Source organism: Pseudonaja textilis, chromosome 5, assembly GCF_049901715.1.
Source record: "Pseudonaja textilis isolate UNSWEBS1 chromosome 5, rPseTex1.2, whole genome shotgun sequence".
NCBI lineage: Eukaryota > Metazoa > Chordata > Lepidosauria > Squamata > Elapidae > Pseudonaja > Pseudonaja textilis.
Window position 1 is genome coordinate 57,211,053 of NC_141994.1, and position 26,230 is coordinate 57,237,282.

Below are 26,230 nucleotides of genomic sequence, written 5' to 3' on the forward strand. Positions count from 1 at the left end.
GGGAATCGTGCATGCATGCGCAAATGTGCAGCGCATGAGGGGGAATCGTACATGCATGCGCAGACACGCAGAGCAGGAGGGGGGTTGTGCGCACATGCACAGGGGGTATGGGGGGGCAGTACGCACTGCCTTCTGGGTGCTGGCACACGAGCACACGCAGGGGTGGGATTCAAATTTTTAACAACTGGTTCTGTGGCCGTGGCTTGGTGATCATGTGACTGGCTGGGCATGGCCAACTCAATATCCCTCACAATGTGGCACGCATCTCCTCGCCTGGCCTCTCATGACTGTGGGAATGCTGCAACAATCATAAGTGTGAAAAATGGTCATAAGTCACTTTTTTCGGTACCATTGTAACTTTGAATGGTCACTCCACACAAGCAAAGTACCAGTGAAGGAGGGAAAAAAACCTCCAGAGAAGTTCCTGAGACAGGAAGTCTAGTCCTGCCAAGAATGTAATAAGGGTTAACGGAGAGGCAGTTTCTGCAAGCAGCACCAGAATGTTTCCTTCCTGCCTTCCTTACAAGATTAGGCCAGTAATTTCTTCTAACAACCAGTTCTCCGAACTGCTTAGAATGTTAACAACCAGTTCTAGCAAATAGGTGCGAACTGGTAGAATCCCACCCCCGAGCACGTGTGTGCAATTATCGGCATGGGAGTCAAAAAAGTTTAGCCACCACTGGTATATAGCTAAGGGTCTCTCAGCATCTTGCCCCTTCTTTTCCTTTACCCAACATCTTGAAGCATGTGATTGTCCTTTTTGCTTTGGAGCTTCAAGCCATGTAATCCTGTCCACCATTAAACCATCTTTCCAAACAGCCTCCAGGCTTCCAATGTCTTTTTCCCCGCTTGGAACTGAACCCAGAAGGATATTTTTTCTGACAATAACAAATGCCACAAGCATAGATCAGGAGAATACCATCTGGCAGTGACTTGGATCTGACACAATTTGAGACAGGCCTTGGGTTATGCTGCCATTGTTTTATGACACTTCAGAAAGGGGGGGGACTGCATTTTAAGTCACACATGTTGTTAATCACTAACTGGTGGCAGCAAGGTTAGGATGTGGGAACTTTAATCATCTTTTTTTTTTAAAAAAAAATACCTCTCTGACTTTGATTTCTTTCTGCCTTGTCTCTTTATACTGGATGGATGGCCATTAAAACAGTAGGGATTGTAAAACAGACAAAATGTACAGCTCTCAAACTTTTCAGGCACCTGTATTTCTGTGCACATTACAATACAATGGAGCCTAATCTGATATTCCAGAGGATCATTGGACTACTGATGAGAAAGAATACGAAATAACCCATTTGTGTTGTTTCACCATTTTGAATTAGGCACCTTAAGAACTGAAAAATAAATACAGTATGCATGGCAGAGACACTGAAGTAAAAAAGGACTTTTAGAAACAAAGCAGGCATCATTAATTTTTACCATGGTGAAACAAACATATGGAGCTGTCAGAGATTGGAAAGCCACATTAAAAATAAATTCCTCACAATAATTACCTCTCCAAAGAACCTAACATTATTTTTTGCACCTACACCCAGCCGTGTTTTTAAGAAGAGGAAATTGCCAGAGGCTCCTAACATGGATGGTGGAAGGGCATCCAAAATTGGATCCATTTTTGAAATGCCCAGATGAATGACTTTTTCAAGTCAATAAAATCATCAAATTAAAATATAATTCCCAGGCTCTTTTTCTGCCATAAAATGGAAAAAAAAATGAAGGGGGAGGAGGGGAGGTTAGATTGACATTGAAATCAACTTTCTGCTCCTAGCTCTTAAAAAGACCTTGATTACATGTGAGTAACTTGCAGGTTTCTATAATGCACCGTCCATGAGTTATGGCCGATGAAAGGCAACAAGGCAGAAGACAGACCAAGAACATTGGCTTGTGTGATAATGCAAGCTTTCTAAATCAGACAGACCATCAAACTGGACCAACAAAAGAACTTGACTTGTTTATCACTGTCTGCCACAGCTTTGCCTTGGCACTTCAAATCCTGTCTGAACACAGGCAAGCTTCTGGCACATTGTGTCTGTGTGTGCAGGAGCAAAGAATTAAATTAAAGAGGAGAGTTTCTCCTGAAGGCAAGTCCATGTGCTCTGCGCAGTAAGTTTGCTCAGCATTCCATGATCAAACAACAGCAATAATGCTGCAGTGCAGAGGGGGTATTCTTTTAATAGCACAGAAACTCTTGTTTTTCAGCAAACAAATCCCAAACAACTAAAAGGGCAGCCTATGGAAAGAAAAAGAAAGGCTATCAAAATAAGTTATTTCCATCTTTGTTGTAGCTGTTCCTTTTATTTATTCTTCATCTTCAAAACCAAGCCCTTCTCATCCAACCTTTCCCTTTTTTCTTGGGCTCTAAGAAATAATATGACACAAAGAAAGAAAACAGTATCTCTCCTGGGATAAGGTGGTTCTTCAAAGCCAGAAGAAGAAAGACACCTGGGATCTCCTATGTGTTCACTGTGAACCCACCATTAAAGCTACAGTAGCATGACCTAATGACCAAAGAAAAGCAGCAATAATTCAGGAAATCAGGATTGCATTTGATCTTTATTCATCTCATCTCACTTGCCTTTGGAGAGTTGGATTCAGTGATCTTCTCCTCTTCTACAGATACAAACACTGGCATCTTTCTAAACGGACTTGAGGAATGAAGGCCACACATCTCTTCTGCATCGTGGCACCATCAGTTCTCCTGAAGCATTCATCTGTAGCACAGAAAACACATAACTGTATGTGTATGTATGTGTTCGAGAAGCTGCAACAATTCTTTGAAGAAATGGAGATTCTTGCTCAATCCACTGGCCCAATAAAAAGCATGCAGTCTCTGTGCAATAATTGTATTCAATAGGAGGTTGACTGAAGATAGATGGGGATATTGGATTTTGCACTTTTTAAATGTTTGTATTGGTTGTGATGGGGTGAAATGTCTCAGCAGTTTGAAAGACGATAGCCAGGGTTTGAAACCCAAGTGCTGCATAACAAGGTGACCTCCTCCTGTTACTTGCCCCAGCTCCTGCAGTTTGAATGCATGCAAATGCAAATAGATTAATAGGTACCACTTTGGTGGGAAGGTAACAGTATTCCGTGAACCTTTGATATATAGTTATGCTGGCCACATGACCACCGAAATTGTTTTCAGAAAATGCGAGCTCCCATGGCTGAGAAACAGAGATGAGCCCTGAGCCCTAGAGTCAGACATAACTGACAAGGAAATATTTACCTTTATTAGTTGAGACACCAACTAAGATGTCTGTAAAACAAATAGCCTCTGAATCTATAGGTTGAGGGAAGGGGAATAATCCCAATCAGCTTTCTAGATCACTGGCCTTCATACCACAACTCCTGACTGTCTTTTTCAGTTCCTACAACAAAGCTCAATTCCAGGTCAACTTTATGGTGCTTAAACTCCTTTTTCTTAACTCCCTTCTCCAGAACTATCTCTGACCACAGGGAGATACAGTTCCTTGCTATTTTGATGGAGTAATGGATTGTAAAAGCTCTAAAATAGAATTAACATATTTGGGGGGCAAAAACAATCCTTCTCCAAATCAGAAATTTATCATTTAGAAAATCCTGGGGTTTCCCCCTCCCCCACTTTGCCTAATACCCCTGCTCACTATGACCCCCAGGAGTTCAAGCGCAAAACACTTCAATCAAAATCAGAACAATCCATTTCAAATTTGGAAGGTGGCATTTTGAATGCACAATGTTTCAACTTTAACATCTTTATCTGTTTATCCAAGTCATTAATGAAAATGTTGGAGCAGAAAGTCCAGGTCCAATATCAGTGATACCCAGTCAATACTAGAAGCACATTATTGGTGAGATAGGTGGCGTATACATTTAATTAATTGTTAAACACCTCCCTTTAATCTGATGAGGAATCAAGTCAGCTAGGCATTTGCTTAATTGCTAGATTCTCCAGTCAATTCTTACATGGCTTACTTACCAAAAATATCATGGAATTCTTTGTAAAATACTTTTCTAAAATCAAACTACCAGCAACAACAAAGTTGATTAGGGAAAGCAACAAAGATGATTAGGGGATTGGAGGCTAAAACATTTAAAGAACATTTGCTGGAATTGGGTATGTCTAGTCTAATGAAAAGAAGGACTAGAGGAGACATGATAGCAGTGTTCCAATATCTCAGGAACTGCCATAAAAAAGAGGGAGTCAAGCTATTCTCCAAAACATCTGAGGACAGGATAAGAAGCAATGGGTGGAAACTAATCAAGGAGAGAAGCAACCTAGAACTCAGGAGAAATTTCCTGACGGTTAGAACAATTATTCAGTGAAAATACTTGCCTCCAAAAGTTGTAGATTCTCCAACACTGGAAGTTTTTAAGAAGAGATTGGATAGCCATTTGTCTGAAGTGGTGTAGGGTTTCCTGCCTAGGCAGAGGGTTGGACTAGAAGACCCCCAAGGTCCTTCCAACTCTCTTATTTCTATTCTATTCAATTCTAATCGCCACATCCACTAAAAAGGCTGGCTAGTCAGAACATGAGATAAAGTTAATCTCCATTTGTGATGTCTTTTTCCTTCTGTTCAATCATGTCTGATTCTAAGAGGCTGCTTGGAGAAGTCCCTGTGGTTTTCTTGGCAAGTTTTTTTTTCCCCAGAAGTGATTTGGCATTGCCTTTTTCCTAGGACCAAAAGAAAAGTGACCTGTCCAAGCTCATGTTTCTTCCCAGGTGGGACTAGTTCTCATGGTCTCTCAGTTTCTGGCCTAATACCTTAACCACTGGCTATATTACATTGTTTTAAGGAGTTTAAAGATCAATCTCTTTATGTTCTTCTCTAGAACTTTCTCAGGCATCGGTGTTAGACTGGTAGATTTTTCTCTGGATTCGCCTTTTTATTTCTCAACATAAGGAAAAGATTTGCTTTCCATTAATGGTCTGGCATTTCAGCAGTCCTCAAAGTCGTTGTTTGGCCAGCTTCAGTAACCTAGATGTAATTAATCTGGCCCTGAAGATTTTTGTGTTAACATTTTCTGCCAAGAAGATTGGCAACAGTTAAAAGGTAAACTCAGTTCAGGATCTAGTACTGGCTGAACCTCAATGGGTCTTTGAGTCCCCCCTCACACCACCCAAAAATATTTCTATACTGAATTTGTTTGAGTGGAAGAAAGCACTCTGTCAGCATAACCCTTTCTCTCTTCTTAAAAGTGAAAGAAGAAAGGATATTTTTTTAAAAGGCAATTAAGAAAATAATTAAGGTTTATACTAGTCAATGAGGAAAGTTTGGAGAACATCCAGTCTGTTTCCTTAACAGGATAACCTTAGTAAAATGGCTGAAATTTGGAGAAGTAAAATTTATACTAGAAAATAGCAATAGCACTTAGACTTATATACTACTTCATAGTGCTTTCCTGCCCTCTCTAAGCAGTTTACAGAGTCAGCATATGTCTCTCAACAATTTGGGTCCTCATTTTACTGACTTTGGAAGGCTGAAAAGTTGAGTCAACCTTTAGCCGGTCAGAATCGAACTCCTGGCAGTTGGTAGAATTAGCCTGTAATACTGCATTCTAGGTACTGCACCACCATGGTTCAGTGCCAAAAGCCAAATTTTCAGCACAATTGAATATTCATCCTAGTTCATCTTAATTGGCTTTGACAGGAGTGTGTGGCATATAAATATTATAAATAAATACATAGATAATATGTATGAATCAAGCCAAAGATGTTCACGAACCATTTGCCGATTCTTATTTTCCTCCTTTCCCTGAAGGTAAATAGTTAACCTTTGCCAGTCACAAAAGTAGCATATCTATAAGTATATAATCCATTCCTCTCAGAAAGGTCTGAAAAATTAAGTCATTTTTCACTGTTGAGATCAGTAATTTGTCCAAGACAAATATAAATGCACAAGGATGGGAATGCATAGACAGACATTTCAGATAATAAATTACTCGGTTTGAACATCCTTTTCTAATTCTCAATATTTTAGCTGCTTGATTTAACAAAAAAAAAAAAAAAAAAACCCTAACTAGCTCTCTGCCCAGCATGTTATTTCTAAAAAGTACAGGATGTTTCTATTCTACTAGAATTCTACACAGAATTTTTAGCACTGAGCTGTAAAAGACTTCACTGAAGTGTAAAATTCGATAAAGGTTTACTAATAGGATATTTCATTGGTCCTAGTAGAATATTTGTAATCCTGGACTATCTTCTATTTAAAGCAACTGAAAGCGAAGCAGACATATGAGGCATTAGTGGTGGCCATAGATTTTACCTCTTTGATTAGAAAATGGTTCAACAATTATCAGTATTTGGATTAGAACTTTCAACAGTTGTATGTGGTACCAGGACAGAGGTGAGTACAGCAGGGTGGCGCGGAACTCACCTGGGCAGCCTGGGCATGGGAAAAGTTAGTTATTTAGGGAAAGATAGCACAAGGGCAGGTAGATGAGCCCAGCCAGAGATCACAGCAAGGGGTTCACCCGAATTTCGCTGACCATCCAGCAGCCCACCAATGCACCGGGAACGAAAATTATTCAGTTGACTATACTAAACCAACGTTTTTTATTTTGGTCCTCTAACTGCATTGAACAGTAGCTCTCCAACAAGATAACTGGATAATAGAGGAAAGTAAATTGGAAGATACATGCGCATATACAATGTAAAATCACCGAACCAGTAGTTACACCAGTCAGATCCCACCCCTGAATGGCCCCTCCCATAGGGAATAAAGAGGAGGAAAGGGGAGTGGGTTTGTGAAGATTTGTTCATGACTCTCAGAGATTCCTTGCCAAGTATTTTCTTGTACAGTGTTGCACTTGGAAGCAACCGGCCTGGCAACTCTCCAAGCCTGATAAGGTCTGTGGTTGTAATTCACCCTTGAAAGACTGTTTGCTGGGACTTTGCTGGATGTGAATGATGGGAATTCACATTAACCTAATAAAAAGGGGTTTTGTCAGGACAAGGAGTCTGTTTCATGATTTTTGTGAAGCCTAGGTCAGAACACTTCAAGAAGTAGCACTAGCACATGGAAATATTAAAAGTGAAAACATTAAAATAAAGGTAAAATTTCACAATATATCAATGAATTACCCATGAATGGTGCCTTGGGTTAAAAGATGGATGGGATAAGAGCAATTGAGTTTACAATTAATCCAGACAGGAATTTTACAGATAGGCAGAAACCTCACTCAAGTCTCATGATTGCATTGTCGGAACCATTCTTCCCACACTGCCCCAGAATTTCAGATGTAGCTGTCAGAAAAAGTATTCTTGCACAGTTGAATGTCATTTAAGGCATTTCTTAAGTTTATCTAATATCTCAACCATCTTGTCTAAATGACACCTAGATGTAAGAATTAGAAGCTTCAATTGGTGCAAAATTAAAATATATTTTGCTGTAGGCATTGATGAAATAAATAAATAAAACAAGATAAATAGGGTTGCTAACCAACACTTATTGTATTATTTGTACTGGTTGCTAATTTTTATTTGGAGCCAATTCAACTATGGAGGAAGATTCAAATTATCTGGAATCTGGCTTTGTCAGAGATCATAGTCTCAATACAGCTACCTGATAATTAAGATTAGAGACAAAACCTTTTGAAGACACCACACATAGGATGACGGACCATTTGCAGGACACCTGAGAAAGCTACTTCCTTTGTGTGGCTGCCAAACAGTAAAGCACTTTCCTTTGGGAACTGTGATTAGTCCCCAACTGTTCTACTTTAAGAAACAGTCTACTTTCAATTTAGATTATTTTTAATTAGAATGTTAAAATGCGGTTTTAAAATACCTTTTAGTGGTTTTTAAATGCTACTTTAATGAGTATTATTGTTTTAAATTTTTTGTTGTGGAAATGTTGCTCTAATGTATTTGAATTCCTGTATACCATTTTGATTATTATCAGAAAGGCAATATTAAAAAAAAATACTTTAAATAAAAGTAGTACATGCTGGCTGGAGAATTCTGGGAGTTGAAGTCCACAAATCTTAAACAAGCCAAGTTTGGGGGCCCCTGTTCTAACTCATCCATCTCCAATTCACTTGAATATACAAGAAATAAAATAAAGAGATACTTAGTGTCTCCCACACGCAAGAGCTGTAATGGCAGTATTGCAGGTTAACTCACTGTTCACTGCCAAGAGTTCGATCCTGACAGGTTCAAGGTTGAGTCAGCTTTCCATCCATCCAAAGTTGGTAAAATGAGGATTCAGATTGTTTGGGGGCAACATGCTGACTCCGTAAACCACTTAGAGAGGGCTGTAAAGCACTATGAAGCTGTCTATAAGTCTAAGTACTATTGCCATATATAGGAAAAGATGCCAATTTAACTTATCTTGTCCCCTGACATTTTGAGACTTTTAAATAATTTCCATCCAATTTTTGAGGAAAATAATCAAAAATAAGCTGAAGAAAATATCTCTTTTCATGGGGTTGTATGATGCACACAAGTATACAAGCAAGTACTCCTAAAAATGATGTTGGGTGGTATCATACCAATGTTGGTGGAGGATTTTTGCATGTTCAGTGTAATTCTTGATAATATCAAGCAGAAAAATACAGCAATGAACCAAAGGAACATAAACTTGTAACAGCGTCTGAGTATCTACATGGAGAATTTGGAGTGAGGAATGGGTGTCGCATCAGTATCTTAGTGCATTAATCATGGAAACAAGGCTGGGTGAATTTGGAAGTTTAAACTCCAAGACACAACTTTTGAAACTCTCCTCAATTATGGATGAATTTCACAGCTTTGCTCCTCGCTTAGAAACTTGGCAGTATACATTTCAATAGAAGTGTCCAATGTCCAGAATATCCATTGGACTACAAGTTCAGGTAATCAGATTGGCCACTTGGAAAGTTCTCAGAGATTTTAGACCAACTAGAATTTTTCTAGCACTGGAGATTATTTATTTATTAAATCTGTTTGCTTATTTAGAGATTTTGGCACAGCAACAAGTAGCTGTAACTCTCTTATACCTAGTTCAGGTGTAGAGCACATGCTTAAAGGGAAAGGTTCCAGATTTAGTTCCCAGTATTTCTAGGCAAGGTTAGGATTTTTTAAAAAAATATTTTCCGAAACTCTGGAAAGCCACCGCTAATAAAAAAAATAACTGATGGTACTTACTGAGCTAAGGAGACCAATAGTTTGATTTTCTGTACGGATGCTTTCTGAATTCTTTTGTAATAGATTTGACATTCTGCAAAAGGGATTGGTTATACTCTTTCAAATGTCCTTGCTGGAGTTTATATTCTTACATTTCTGCAAAGGCTCTGAAGCTGCAGACTAGTCTTTTGACAAGGTAAAGACCCAGAGGGAAGTCCAAAGGACTGGAAATAATATGCCAAAACATTCTCTTCCAAGTTTCCATTTCACTGAGATCCTGTGAATTTTGACAAGAGCAAAGCAATTCTCCATGGGGATAGGAGGAAAAAGATTTTTAAATTCCTTCTCTGCCTTTCTGCCCTACGAACTATAAAACAGATATGTATGTATGTATGTATGTATGTATGTACGTACGTACGTACGTATGTGTATATGTATATGTATATATTTGTTTTCGTAGATTTTCACGGGTACAGGTATGCAGGTCTTGGCGTGTTCGGGTCTTTTCCCATGTAAGGTTGTGATCATCTTGGCAACGTTTCGATGAGGTCCCACTCACCATCTTCAGGCTTGTGCTTTCGGCTTCCTGCTTGTGTGAGCAAAGCGTGATCGGAGATGCCGTCTCCCTATATATACTGGTGGGGAGGTTGGCTGTGTTGTCATTTCTTGATTGGTTGATGGAGTTGATGTTTGCAGATTGGCTGGCTTTTTCATAAGAACATGTGTGGCTGAGGTATTGGCTGTGTGTCTATCAGCCCCCTGTGCTGTCAACGCTTTGCTCGCACAAACATGAAGCCGAAAGCACCAGCCTGAAGATAGTGAGTGGGACCTCATCGAAATGTTGCCAAGATACTCGCAATCTTACACAGGAAAAGACCCAAACACGCCAAGACCTACATACCTGTACCCGTGAAAATCTACAAAAACATACACACACACACACACACCCCTACATACCTGTACCCATGAAAATCTACGAAAACATACACACACACACACACACACACACACACAAATGCATTCCACAAAATTAGAATAGGAGGGCGCCTGAAGTGTTATTTTATTTAAAGGAGAATTTAAAGAATAAAATTGCAGTTTTAATTAGTCTTAGCAGCATAGCCACAAAGGTTCATAACCATCCACTTTTATCAAAACTAGCAGTGTGCTTACACACAAGCATACATACACAAAATAAAAAATGGATGCAAGAATTGGTTAATTGCATGTGTGACCTTAACATAATTCATGCTTGCCAAAGATATTAAATCAAGCCCTGATCTATTTTCTAGGGATTGTTTCAAACCTACATTTGGTTGCCTGTTGATACCCTTGAGGTAATGAAAGAGATAAAATTATGGGCATCCTTCCTGAAGGAATTTCTTTGTTCATGTCAAAAAATATTTTTTTTTAAAGGTCTTCTAAGTCTATTCCTAATAGATAAACTAGGCAAATTACTTGAAAAACAGCAAATATTCATTGCAATAAGACCTGAACAGAATGCCTTTATATATCTTGCTGATTTACTATGGTTGGTTACACAATCAACCAGATGTTTAGACTGGATTTGGCATTTTTGTCCACCTACAGCAGGGCTGTCAAACTTGCGGCCCGTGGGCTGGATGCATCATGTGCTGGCCACGCCCATGCCCAGTTTAGTGAAGGGAGGGGGAAAGTCATGATATGTCACGTGATGCCACCCAGACGATGTAAGTTTGACACCCCTGACCTACAGAATCTTTCCCAAGGACCCAAGGATGTTCTGGTTTAATATTAAATTTATTGTTATAGGATGCAAGCTGTTCCAAGTGAAGCTTCCTTTTGCAAAATGTCTGGTGATGATTATGATCATTATTAACCCACCTTAATAATGTGTAAAAGCATTAAAGGAGAAGGTTATAATTGCTGGTGTTACCTCTCTATACTTCCTCCTCCCCTTCAACCAATCCCATGGGAGGAGAAGAAACAATGACTTACAAGTGTTTGTGTAGCTAGGAAGAATGATCACAAGTGAGGACTCCGGTTTATTTTCTTGTCACTAAGGCTCAAATTCCAACCCTCAGCTGACAGTGTCAGGTTAAATTTAGCACACAGATTGACAGAGGCCTCCCTTTTAATGTCACTCTGACAGCTTTCGCCTGCACTGAATGCATCATTAGAGCCATAAAAGTGAATGTCCGGGTAACAAAAGAGGCCTCTGGGACAAAGCCAGGGAATTGCAACATAGCAGAAGTAGAAATACACATAGACGCACAACTCCTTCATTTGGTTGAAAGCTAAATTAGTGACTTTCTAAAACAGAAAGGAGAACAGTAACCGTTTTTTAAAAAAAAGATTCCACAAGTATCCTGCAAACTTCTATCAGCCCTCTGTAGCACTTTTTCTCTACATAGCCATATTGAGCAGATTCTCTATGGGCTTCCATTTAAAGTGGCTTCAGACTAGATGTTATGTGTAACATCTGGAGGCTAAAACATATAAAGAACAGTTTCTGGAATTGTCTAGTTTAATGAGAAAGAGGACTAAGGGGTGACATTGTAGCAGTGTTCCAATATCTAAGGGGTTTTCCACAAAGAAGAGGGTGTCAACCTATTTTCCAAAGCATCTGAAGACAGAACAAGAAGCAATGGATGGAAATTAATCAAGGAGAGAACCAGGCTAGAACTAAGGAGAAATTTTCTGATAGAACAATTAATCAGTGGAACGACTTGCTTCCAGAAGTTGTAGATGCTTCAACCTTGGAAGTTTTTAAGAAGAGATTGGACAGTCATTTGTCTGAAATAGTACAAGGTTTCCTGCCTGAGAAGGACTAGAAGACCTTCAATGTTCCTTCTGTGTTTGTGTGTGTCTGTGTGTATGCATGTATGTATATGTATGTATATGTATATGTATGTATGTATGTATATATGTATGTATGTATGTATGTATGTATCTATCTATCTATCTATCTATCTATCTATCTTTGGTTGTTCGGTTTTTCTCCCGTGTAAGATTTGAAGTACTTCAAATCTTACGTGGGAGAAAACCCGAACAATCAAAGATCCACATACAAATACTCGCGAGAACCTCAGAAAACACACACACACACACACACACACACACGCACACACACATATATACAAATACATACACACACACGCACACACACATATATACAAATACATACACACACACACATATATACAAATACATACACACACACACACATATGTGTACACACATATGTACACACACACACACACGCACACACACATATATACAAATACACACACACACACATATACAAATACATACACACACACACACATATGTGTGTGTGTGTGTGTGTGTGTGTGTGTGTCCCTGCCTCTAACTGATGTTGCAATTTACCCTCCATAGTTCTCATTTCCATCAACGACTATTTTTCCCATTTAGATAAACTATTGTTTATTTTTTAAAAATATCACTCTGTTTCTCTTTAGCTGAAATGCAGAAACATCTACTTGCTTTGATGCCAATAGGCCCCACTTGAGGCAGTGGTATCATGGGAGCTAGTCCTCAGAGGTTATATTTCACTTAGTTTTTTGTTAGGCTCTTGAGACACAACAAAACGCCCCATTTCCCACAGTCTTCTAATGACCTTAGAACTTCCAGGGCTGCTAACACCAGAAAGATGATTAAGAAATTGCAACAATGAACAAGAGATTATTTGCATTATTACCTCGAGCAGAGGCCGTGACGGGGACATTTGTATCCTTCCCCCTTCTTTTAAAAATACACTTACTGATAGCTACTGAGGTGTCAAGGAAAAGCTGATAGAAAGAAATCAGAGAAACCAAATAAGCAGGCTTGTCACAAGCACTAGTTAGAATAGCCAAGAATTTGGAAGGAATTTAGAAATGAAGTGGTAGAGACTGATAGGAAATCTGTGTTGTCTCTGGTGTGGTGTTGGTTACAGAGATCCCTAGGGATCATGTACAGGAAAGAGGCTGGAATAGTCACCATTATGGCTCCCCTGTTGAGACCTTGAACAAAATGTGGCAGTGGAAAAGAAACAGGTAAATTACTAAAAATCCTGTCTTGGTTCATTTTCCACTTTAATTGGCTGGTATTCCAGTAAAGCATTTTTTTTAAAAAATAATATTTAATTTTTTTAAAAAAATTCTAATATTAAAAAAAAATGCTTAATGTTACAAAATGTACAATGTCGTCCAGGTCATGTTTTCCTAATTTAGTTGACTGTTGACGTATATGGTGGCAACACTGAGCTAATCTTAACTGACGTCAAAAATTAAGACCATTTGGATCCAGTTAGATCAGAACCCTTCAGAACTATAAGTTAAAATTCAGCAAAATCATCTTATCAATGACAAACTACTGTTTTATTATTGTCAAGAAAACTAGATGACCATGGACATCAGGTCACCAAGAGTAAAAATCAACTTCCCTTACTTCCCTTCCCTTATAAGGATGAATTCTACAGTATTACTCTAGTGGCACAGTAAGTAAAATGCAGTAGTGCAAGCTAACTCTGTCCATAGCCAAGAGTTTGATCTTAATGGGCTCAAGGTTGACTCAGCCTTACATCCTTCCAAGAACCCAGATTGTTGGGGAAAATATGCTGATTTTTGTAAACTGCTCAGAAAGTCCTTCAAAATACTAGGGATAAATTTAAGTGCCATTGCTGTTGCTCTTACAAAAGCCCACATTAAAAAAAATCACACATTAAAGGATCAGAGCAGGGAGATGAGCAACGGGCGAAAGTTAACTGAAATAAATTTTATTTACAGTAGCATTTCTCTGCTTTGATTCTCAACATGTGATTTTATTTTATCCTGCTTGCAGGGTTTTATGATGCAAATCCCCTTATATAATGCAATAAAATGTAATGTAAGCTCCTATTTTTTTAATATTTTTGTGTATGTAACTTTCATTACAAGATTCAGAAAAGATTAATGCTTGGTACACAGGTGGTGCCATTTGCAACATTAAGAATCCACCATTTGCAACATTAATAGCAAAGCATTGGTACTGTTGCTGAAAAATAACATTTCTCATCTTTAATACCCTTATGGGTATCAGAAGCACTATGGACAAGTACCACTGACAAAAAATTTACTCCAGAATAGCCAAAGTACCTTCACCAAAAAAAGGAGAGATTTTTAATAGGGAGAAAAACAAAAAGAAACAAAACACAATACTATCAAAGGCTGAAATAGCCAGGCAACATTGCAAGAAGTAATCAAACGGGTTTCTTCTTTTTTTCTCCAAATTCCCAACTGGTTTTGGGCAAGCTGGGAACCTTATTTAATTGTATGGCAAGCAGCCTGTGGATAAACAATGGTGGGAAGGAATTAAGCACTTCATCTTTTTTTTTAAAAAAAAATGCTCATGTAAGAGAAGTTAAGAAAAAGTTTACAGCACCAAAGAAGAACTCAGTGGGAGGACCTTAAAAGCCATCCTTCTCTGGTCTGTGTCATGCCTGGTAGGGTCACTATTTCTAGAAAGGGTATAGAGAAGAGGAACAAAGATGATTAGGGGATTGGAGGCTAAAACATTTAAAGAACATTTGCTGGAATTGGGTATGTCTAGTTTGATGAAAAGAAGGACTAGGAGTGACATGATAGCAGTGTTTCGATATCTCAGGGGTTGCCACAAGGACGAAGGGAGTCAAGCTATTCCCCAAAGCACCTGAGAGCAGGACAAGAAGCAATGAATGGAAAATAATCAAGGAGAAAAGCAACCTAGAAGTAAGAAAAAATTTCCTGACAGTTAGAACAATTAACCAGTGGAACAACTTGCATCCAGAAGTTGTGAATGCTCCAACACTGGAAGTTTTAAGAAGAGATTGGACAACCATTTGTCTGAAATGGTATAGGGTTTCCTGCCTAAGCAGGGGGTTGGACTAGAAGACCTCCAAGATCCCTTCCAACTCTGTTATTCTAGTCTGTTCTGTTCTATTCTATTTATTGTACATACATACATACATACATACATATATATATAATTTATAACATATATATAACATATATATATATAACATATATATATAATTTATGATAAAAAAATCTTAAATGGCCAGACATATAGAGAATATAAGTCAAAAATTTGTTAAGCAAACAATCAACTATTTTTGTTTTTCCTCAGACACCATATTTTGTCCTACCTTTAATCTTGGGTTAGAATAGGGGAAGGGATATGCAAAAATTGGTGATGAAAACTATTGCAGACTATCTTAGCATGAAAAGAAAACGCTTGATTTAGTAGAATTGTACAAATCCCTTCAAGAGCAGGCAGGATCTTTGAAACTGCTCTGAGATGCATCTTGCTGCCCTGCTTTTAATCAGTGGAGAAGAGCTAGCACAACCCTTCGTTATGGCCAACAAATGTGGGCAGAAGCCTCCTTCACAAAATGAAATGTCTAATCTAGGCAACTTCACCATGGCTACATATTACCAATCAAAGAAGTACAGTGGAGTATGCCACCTCCTTGGAGCAAGGCACTTCATCAAGACAGGAAGCATCCCCTCCACAGTTTGAAATCTTGTACTGAGGTGAAGTGAACTCATTTCATACAGACCAACTATTGAGATAAGCAAAAGAGGGAAATGACACAGGTAAAACTCTCCATAATTCAAAGAAGGAACACTAAGTCAATGTTCTTCTTAAAGCTCAGGCACGTATGAGGTGGTGGGATAGGGTTTTTAACTGTTTTATTATATGGTGGATTATTAAATTTTTTAAATATTGTAAGCTGCCTGGAGTAACCTATGTGTTTGTTGAAAGAGGAAGGAGGAAGGTATGAGGAAGGACAAAAGAAAGTTGAAGGAGGAAGAAAGAAAAGAACACTTCACCATTGGACGTCATTAACTTAAATTGTTTTCAGGGAAATTAAGTTTATACTGATGGTATTGCACATCTCCCAGGCCTGATAGCCTTTACAGTAGTTGTTATTGTGACCAAAATCCATTGACTGAAATGAATATATGAAATTCAAAAAACAACAGCTCTGATATCAAATATCGATGAACAGTAACATATGGATCAGAGATACTTCATAGTCAGAAACAGTGCTTTTTAAAAAATGGAACGTGGAAATCCTGAAAACAAAGATTTGAAACCAACAAAGAAAATGACCTACAAAAGCAATAGAACAACACGTTAACAGAAACATACAATGGAATGCAACCAATCTTTATGTTGAACAGTGAGCTTAAAATAATAAAGCAGAACTATGGTTGTCAAATATTGAGCGAAATGTAAAAGAATGCATGAAATAAATTGTAAGATAAACATTGCCTCCTTGAAATCTACTCAAAAAGTATAAAACTTTGCATAATGAAAATGTGGTTGTCCAATCAATTATGACATAACAATCAAAAACACTAATAGGTTCACATATGATCTTCCAAAAGTAGGAACAATTAAAATGTATTATAAATTGAAGGCAAACAGCCAAAATAAAAATCAAATGCCAAAGTGGAAATTACATCAAAAGTCACATTGATCGGTTACATTTTCTAAGGAGAATTGGCTAGTCAAATTTCATTGCAAGTGAAAAATACAGGAGGATGAAATTAGAGGCTTAAATGGTTATATAAAAGCAGGTAAAGCAAAAATGCTAATAAATGTCTGCAAGGAAAACATTTTGAATGTGACAGAACCAAAGATGCCATATGAAATTCTACGGGAATAACCATGAAAAAAAAATCTGGAAAGATAAATATCTGAAAGAATCTGAAGGAAAGTTGAGCTTCAAATTTGATCCATCAAGAAGAAAACAGCACAAAATCTTCAGCGTAAAAACAAGCACTAGCAACAAAGGCCACAAAAGTGAAAAATAAGGGGGCAGGGGGGGACTGGAAGCAACAACAAATGTAGAATATGTAAAAAAATATGACATTGTTGATTACTTAATAAACAGCTGTAACAAAATTGCCAGGATGAGTCAACTCATGGTAGTGTCTCAAAAACAGTACAGTGGAATTCATGTAAAGTTGTGAATTTAACGAGCAAATGTTGGTTACAAGCATAATATTGAAAATGGTGCTTCTGAATGATAATATAAAAAAGTTGCTGAACTTGTAGAACACAACATACTGGACATGATAGTGCTTGAAGAAAAGCAAGTTTTACTTACGGATGTGGGAATGGCAAATAATAGCCATGTAACTCAAAGGAAATTGGAGGGGACTGTGAAATATTAGAACATAATTGAAATTATCAAATAATCTAATGAAAGTTTTGCACGTAATTATTGGAGCACTAGGAGCTACAAGCATAGAACTATCAAAAGAGTTGGAAAAAAATAGAATTATTCAGTATCACAATATTCAGCTTGCTCCCGCTTCCAAAAAAATCCCAGGTTTGCTTGGAGTTACATACATATTTTGAAACTCTTTGGACCGATCCTAAACCACCAGCATTTGCTAAACTGAAGAATATACCTCAATAATTATAAATGGATGTTCTTTTCTTTTTATGGCATATAATTAGCCTGTTGAACTTAATGTTAGAGAGATTATGTTAAACTAAGAAATTAGCATGATTCAAAACAAGATTAACTACTTATGCAGATGAGAAAAATATTCAAAATTGCACTAGGACTGGTAGAAATGTTATATTCCTTTCCCATCATTGCTCCAATCAAACTGGATGAAACAGACATGTTGGTAAATCTCTGTGTAAACGGGAAAGTGACATGCCCAGATGCATTGTTTCAGTCTCAATATCCAACCCGTGAAATATGATATAATTAAATTGCATTCAGCAACTGATTATTGTTTTGTTTTTGAAAAGGAAAGAGACAATCGTATTATTCAAAATCTGTATACGTTCTGGATCTGTTTATATCAGTGGAAAGTCAGGTGCAGACTAGACAAATTTCAAAATGGGAACATAAGTTTCAAATTGGGTGTTTATGATATTTGAACCATAATATCTAAAAGCAATAGATATTAATAGAAATAAATATAGGGAAAATTATTGCTGTAAGAGAATCTTATAGGAAAGCTATTGATTTAAAATCTCACCTAGAAATCCATTTAGGTTGACTCAGTGGTGGGATTCAACCATTTCGCACCAGTTCGGGAGAACTGATTGTTAACTTTCTGAGCAATTTGGTGAACTGGTTGTTGGAAGAAATCATTAGGACATAGAACTGGTTGTTAAATTATTAGAATCCCACCACTGGGTTGACTCATAACATAGCAGCACCTGAAATTTCTCTACCCAACTATTATGGATAAAATTTTGAACTATGAGAATTGATGAGTAAAATATCCAGAAGCTAGCTAGCTAGCTGTTTGTTTGTTTGTTTGTTTGTTTGTTTGTTTAAATAGCCCAACTCCTGCCCATATCCCAACAGGCACATTAGTCCAATAGAACCACATGCAATTTAGAAAGGTAAAAATGAAATATCATCATTGAAGGACATAAAAGCAACAAAGAGGGAAAAATCCTATTATATTGTCACAGAAGAAAAGCAAAAGCTTTTCAACGAGGGAAGTGCAAAACTGTGAAAAGAGAACTAATTCTGGATAAACAGAAATTTTTACAGATGTTGCAAAAGCTTCCAAACTTCTAAAATAATCAAAAATAATCAAAGTACTTTATGACACAGTGTTGTTGTGAAACACCAGCATCACTTGTTCAATTTGCTTGAAACCATAGCTTAACAATTATAATATCTCATTATATTGGATATTATATTATAATAGTCTCATTATATTATATTCATTATTATGATAAACAGTTAAATTGGCCTCCGCCTTGAAGCAGGCATGTCGAGATCACAAATAGACCTGTTCCTAAAAAATAATCGTCTGTGGTTTGAAATTGGAAGAAAGACTGACTCTTAACTCTTTTTTTAAAAAAATCCTCAAGATATCCTAGGAGGTATTTGTGTTTTGTTATCCTGTTTCCTTGACAGCTCTTGGTCAAATTTATGGCCTCTTAAGGAGCTTTTCAAACTGATACCATATACCTTGCTACAGATGCAATCCATTCTCCAAGAGAATTCTTAATTCAACTTGAAATGACATTGAAAAGCATCACGTACAGCTTTGGGACGTGTGCAACGGAAGCTCTTCCATACATATCACTGTAGCTCTGAATTTTAAGAAATTGGACTCTCATCAGTGGTGAGATTCAAAAAAAATTACTACCGTTTCTGTGGGCATGGCTTGGTGGGTGTGGCAGGGGAAGGACACTGAAAACCTCCATTCCATCCCCACTCCTGGGGGAAGGTTACTGCAAAATCCCATTCCCTCCCCACCCCACTAACCTGCTTTCCAACTCCATTCTCCTGTGCAGGGCAACAAAAGAAGACCCAGCTGATCAGCTGGGATTCAGGAGGCAGAGAATAGAGGTGGGGGGCCAGTCAGAGGTGGTATTTGCCAGTTCTCTGAACTACTCAAAATTTCCACTACCGGTTCTTCAGAACTGGTCCGAACCTGCTAAATACCACTTCTTACTCTCATACCTTTACAGGTAAATAATAAGCCACAAACCAGAGCATGCTCATCCATACTTCCTACTAACAAGGCAGGTAAGACTTAAAATTTTGGAATGGTCTCGGGTTATTATTTGAAATATCCGAAAGATACCCAGGACATTATCAGTAAAATGAAGTTATTGCTCTACTAGAGCACTGCAATAATTTTTGCCTTATGTGCTTGTTTAAATATTTTATGAAGTCTTTTGACATATTTGCTTTTCTAAATGTTATGGAACCCAGTCTCAGCTAACATGAGCCTTAGGCCCATTCTGAATGAGGCAAAAAGTGGAGCCCTCTCAGGTGATAAAACAATAAAAATGATCTAGCACAAACTATACTGTAATTGTTTTTCCATAAAATGACTGGATTCAGACATCATGGTAAGCTATAACGTATGTCTGGTCTGGGTGTGGGTTTAGATATGTGAATCCAGCCATTATAGTCTGAATATCATGAGTTTAAATGTTGACATGGTAGCTTATTTAACAAACCATAGTTAGAATAAACAACGATTTAATGAGCCCAACCAAAAACTAGATGATCCGTGAAAAAATCAAATTCATAATTCATACTGTAGATGAAAAGATCTTCCTGGACAATCAAAGACAATCAGTTGCCTTCATAGTTCAGAATTTTATGGTGATTGGAAATATTATTAACAATCTTACCTCTTAGGAATTATATGGAAATGTGTAAATTGAGACCATGTTAGCTAATAATGTCATCCCAGTACCACCTCTTGATACTGCTGTTATAATTTTATAATATATTTATAATTTTCTAAAATGGTTTGCCTCTATGATTTTTTTGAGATTTCACATTCCACTAACCCTCAAGATAAAGGAACAAACAAGAAATGTGCCAGAGATGAGTCCACATTACAAGAGATATGAGAATGACTTATAAGCAATGAACCTGTCAAGACTGAGATACCTTCTGCTTTTCTGCCTCATATTTTGGAGTACTTCAGCCTCTTTTCCAAATTCTTCCCACTCCCATTTCTGCATATGTGTCTCTTTCTGCTTAAACCTGGTGCACACTCACACACACACACATACACACACATTTTAACATACATAAGTGCTTAGTAAACAGTGTATTTTCTGGATCAATTTACTTATACATAATAATAGTAATAATAATATTTACTTCTACATAGTAGTATTCTTCCAACTTCTAATTTTTTCTCTATTATCTAACTATTGGTAAAATAAATCCCATGTTGAAAAGTATTCTGTATCTTCTTTATCCTTTATCTTTAATGTTAGCCAATCCATTTCTGCACAGTTGAATATTTTTCTAACTATATTTTCATATGTGGGTTAGGGTTAGGCCCAATGCCTCTTTTCATGAATGGAAGATGTTTTAGCCACTCAGCATGCAGAGAAGAGCTTAGGAGAAAAAACACAACAGAGGATCATGTAAAGAAAAACTTGAGGCTCTTCAGTATTAAGGTCCTTAGACTTGTATTCATGGTCAAACAGTAATGGCACAACAGTTTATAAGACAGTAATGCCCCTTTCTGTTTCAGCAATTCAGCAATGCCTTTTTCAAGGCAATTGCTAGGCCTTGGTCCAGTTCTCATCGCATTCCAAAGAAAAGAGCAGAAAATTAATTGACCTAAAGCTATCAGTGACTGGTAGTCATAATGGAAATATACAGCCTCCAGTATTGCCTCAATTATCAGTCATTTTCATATACAGTAATAACTGTGTATCTTGTCCAGAGGGTCTCTTCTTTTATTAAATGGGAATGTTCTCAGGAAGAACAAGCACATTCTTCTCAGTTATGATCTAGCCAAAATCATCAACAGCAAACAAATAGGATGTACTTCTGCTTCATGGACAGGAGAACGTATCCAAATTTTGTCTTTTGCCTTAAAAGACTCTGTCCTCTGCATGGTGTTCTCAATCTGGTGCACTACCCAGATAAATTAGATTTTCGTTCTGCGCATCGCAAGCTAGCGTGTCTAATACTTGGAAGTGTGTTCGTCTTCAGTACATCACACTGATGCAAATCCATTCTTTATGACATTTTAAGTAATGCCTTGGTTTCTACATTTATAATTATATGCTTGCAAAGTAAAGAAAAGGGATAAAAGTATTATTGGGTGATGAACATTGTGATGCATTGAGATGAGTGAGAGCTCATTTTGCAAAGTCTGAATACATCTGATTGTTAAAAATGCAAGACAGATCTTGAAACTTATTTGTGCATTTCGGAGAGATGCTTCAGACTTCCAACAGCTATGGATCAATCCCACATGTTGTTCTTATTTTTATATTTGAAAACCAAAACATAAAGTCTGCTTAGTCATTTTTCAGAACCTATTGTGTACAAGAATAGTTGCAAAGCATTCCAAAGACGACGGTAATAAAGTGACATTTAATGCATTCCCTTTAGTTCATTCTTCCTGCTCTTAAAAGATGGGAATCAGTTGGTGGTGACAGCTAAAAGATTTGCAAGAGGTGTGCCAAAGTTTTGTAATGTCTGCATGGAGTCTAACAAGTGTCAGACACTTGAGAGCATCAGTACAAGATAGCAAGTAAAATACCGGCTGTTGCAATTAAAGACTCCAAAGGTAAGTCAACTAGTCAGCCAGCTTTGAATGTTTTCCACACATTTTCCATGAAATGGCAGTGTTAAATTCTTTGAACCTCTACCTGGCAATAGAACAATCAAAAAGTCTGGTTGCACTTATATTTTACCAATATGATCAAAAAATAATTGAGAAAAATATTTACACAACTTTCACAATCAATTTGTTCTAGCGCATATAGAATTTTTCATTTGAACACATATTTTTCTCTTCCCTAATATAGTGTTCTTCCAGAATTCCTGATCACTGGTCAAGCAAGACAAGCCTTGTGGAATTTATAATCCATCCCAATGGGGTAAGCATGACGGAGAAGGTGGCTGTGCATACATTCTTGAGTCATGTCTCACTGCTAGATCAAGAGTCTCCTATTTATCATATCATTTTTCAATCCTTAATAAGGTCTTTTCTTCTGCCTCCTCATTGTTTTCATCACTGTTCTTTATACTGTAGGGATCTTTTCTTGTTCAACAATCGCATTTGCCTGATCCACTCCATGAAATCAGAATATCTATTCTGAATAAGAATTCCCCTCTTTATTTAGGATTTTCCTCTGCCTTGTCCCTTTTCAAGCCTAATTCCTTGTATCTTCCTCTCCCTCTCCCTCTCCCTCTCCCTCTCCCTCCCTCTCTCCCTCTCTCTCTCTCTTTTCTTTCATTTTGCCTGGTTCAACTCCTGTTAAACTTTGGATCATCACCGACTGAATGTTTTTTGAAATTAATCTTTATTAAGCTTTTATTTTATTATATAAAATACAAAGAAGAGAAGAAAAAAATGGGAAATTAAGGGGAGGAAAGGGAACAGGGAAAATGGGGTGTGAGATACAAGGAGAAAGAGAAAAAAAGAAAGAAAGGGGGCATTGACTTCCAGCTCTTCTTAGCACAGTACAAGATAAACACACTCCAACCTCAACTTTTTGCTTTTACACATTAATATATAACTAGCCATTCCTATAAAACCAAATCTTTCTAATCAACAAAACCAAAGTCAAAAGTTTCATTTTTTTTTTCTTCATGAAAAAAATTATCGGCTGAGCTTAGTAAACATACATATGTACTCACTACAACTGGTGGGCACAACTTGAAAATTCAGAGTGATAAGACCTTGGAAACAAAACCCTAAAATCTAACCTCCCTAGGACTCTCTAACAGTGACTACTAAATTGTAATTTGGATTGTATTAAGATAAAAAAAAAACACGAAGAAACTGTATTTAAGTCATGTCAAGCAAATCTGATTTTTCATCTACTTCTCACTTCTCCAGACTGTGACTTGTGACACCTAATTCAAAGTCCAAATGAGTCCTTCATTCGTGTCCCCACCCAAGATGACTGTACCCCTCTTCCAAAAATATTAACCATGTGGTAAATTTGGTAATTGGCCTTTTGAGCAAAAACACCAAATAGCAGCCATCTCAATTTAAACAGTCACATTTTTCTACTGTCATTTAGCAAGGAGGAAAAAAAAATTCTGAGAAAAGCAAACTCATAGAACACATAAACATGGACTTTCACAAGAATTAAAGTTGGGCAGAAGTAGCCTCTTGATAATCTCCATTCTAGATATTCCCATGAAAAAGGGGTGGGACATTTCATTATATTTATAAATAAAATTATTAATTTCTTAGTATTGAGCAACAGCATAAAATAGCTTCTTTTTTGTGAAGTATTTATATTTTGTTTCATTTGTACTACCATTGTAGACACAACCACATTAGTAGTCCTGTTGCATTCTACATTCAGATTTCAGAAAGTGGTTCGAAAAGACATTGGAAAGTGGTCTTTTGTTTCAAGGTAGAGGCAAAAAGTTTAAAAAAAATAAAGGAAAAATAGACACTTAAAAAAAAAAACTCTTCTGGGAACATCTCAACTTACCTCTATTAAAACAATGCTTCAAGTCCTTCTTTATTTTTATTCTCTTACCAAAAGAAAATATTTATAGAAGGCATGGATGTAGGGGGCAGAGGCTTAGCAATGCGTTAAAGACCCAGTGTTCCACATTTCCCATAACAGATTTCTATGGCAACAGCACACACTGAGAAAAAGGTAGAATATTGCATATATAGGTCACAGTATCAATGATAATTAAGATACGCTGGTGGTCTGAGTGACATAGCAATGTTTGTGATTAATTCACCAGCATAAAAGGACCTTCATTTGGTGGTATAAGAGACAAATTTGGGAGGAAACTTGTTGATCAAATATACTGAAAAGGAACAGTCATGTAAGAATGATTAATTATAGTTAGATGTTATAAGGAAAGAAGCTTTAAATGTTGTTGCTATCAGTCTTACTGGATATGTGCACTATATTTTATGTAAAAATAATACAGTTCACAAAATTAGAGGAGGAGGAGGAGGATTTACACCATCATCAATCTAGAATCTTCTGTCTTCATTCACATAGCCTGTGAGTCCATGTTAACCTGTGAATCTATGTTGATCTCTGATGTTTTTCATCTATTATACTGTAAAGCCCAGTGTGTGCTCATAAGCATTCCATACAGTCTCCTGCCATCTCTTGTTGCTCTCGCTATTTCCTTGAATGCACAATTGTCTGAGCTTTGCTTCTGAGTTATAGCCAAAAGTATATTGGGACAACACTGACAAGGCATGTGGTTACTGCAAGAGTAGGCTATTTATGGTCCTGGGTTTCATGAACACCCAAAATTCCTTTTTAGATCTCCAGAACATCTCCTACCTTTACTGCTTAAAATCAGCAACAAGGCTTGGTCTATCTGGAAGCGTAAAATGCATAACTGTAGCAGAACAGGCTTAATAGGATTTTAAAAATATATCCCCCTCAAATAAATAAAAGATTCCCATCACATCTCCTTACATGAGACATTTGATCGTTTTAAAAAAGTTCAACTTAGCCCCCAACCAGCAAAATTGTCCTATTCTGTTTTATAGGAAATGTGTCATTCTTTACTAATCAAACTTGCAATCACATATCTGCTTCAAATAATTACCAAGATATATCTCAACCAGAATCAAGTCCTGTAGTATATGGTCTCTCTCTCCCTCCCTCCCTCCCTCCCCCCCTCCCCCCTCTCTCTGTGTGTGTATAGATAGATAGATAGATAGATAGATAGATAGACAGACAGACAGACAGACAGACAGACAGACAGACAGATAGATAGATAGATAGATAGAGAGATAGATGGATGGATGGATGACTGGGGAGAGAAGACAGGGAATGGGAAGGGAACTTTCATGTTTCCTGCGCCTTCACACATAGGGCAGAAGAATGCAAAACCTCTCTTTGTTGCAGCTAAGGTTGCTGGGGGAATTCCAAATTAAATTTTTACATTGATTTATTAAAATGAGATACATCAACTATTTTACATAATTTCAGCCTTTAACTATATTATAGTTTTATTAAGTTCATTTATATTATACTTTGAAATATGTCCTTGCCTCAAAACCACAATAAAACAAACTTAGTTAATAGAAACATGATATTTTCAGTGCAAAATGTGTGAATGCAGTTGACTCCAGAAAGTTGAGTCAACTGTGGATTTATAGGTTATCTAGATGCATTTGGGTGGATCACCATGTTAAAGGGAATGCTGGCTAGTTGAATCTAGATCTGGTCCAGCAAGATTATTTCTAGCTGGCCTCTTTATTTGCAGAACAGTTGCATTTCTTGGAGATGTTTTTATTGTACAATCCCCGAAACAGGAGGCATAGCCCAAATCATGCATGACAGGGGTGTCAAACTTGTAGCCCGCGGGCTGGATGTGTCACTCACTGGCCACGCCCACTCCCATTTTAGCGAAGGGTGAAAAAATTGTGATACATCACATGGTGATATTGTGACACCGTGAATTTGACACCCCTGACCTAGAAGAGTTCACCACTATTCCTGCTCTCTCCTCTGCTTTAAAAGTATTTTCAACAAAGGCTATATAGATAAATAAATGGAAGTAAATGCACCTTCTCAAAATGATAGGTAAGCCATCCACAAATAATGAAAAAAGGGATTTATATTTCACATTCAGTAAGTTAGCATTTTTCAAAGCAAAAATTAAAGGGAATGATATTCATTCTAAAAAAGAAATTCAGT

At 37.3% G+C, this 26,230-nt stretch overlaps 1 long non-coding RNA gene across 1 annotated transcript in view; it reads right to left on the minus strand.

The window, feature by feature from the left end:
- Window positions 1-2,584: 2,584 nt before the first annotated feature.
- LOC148125664 (uncharacterized) overlaps window positions 2,585-26,230 on the minus strand; it is a 36,003-nt gene continuing 12,357 nt past the window's right edge. The window contains exon 3 of the long non-coding RNA XR_015744012.1: window positions 2,585-2,726. This is a non-coding gene — a long non-coding RNA (uncharacterized LOC148125664). The remainder of the gene's footprint in view (window positions 2,727-26,230) is intronic.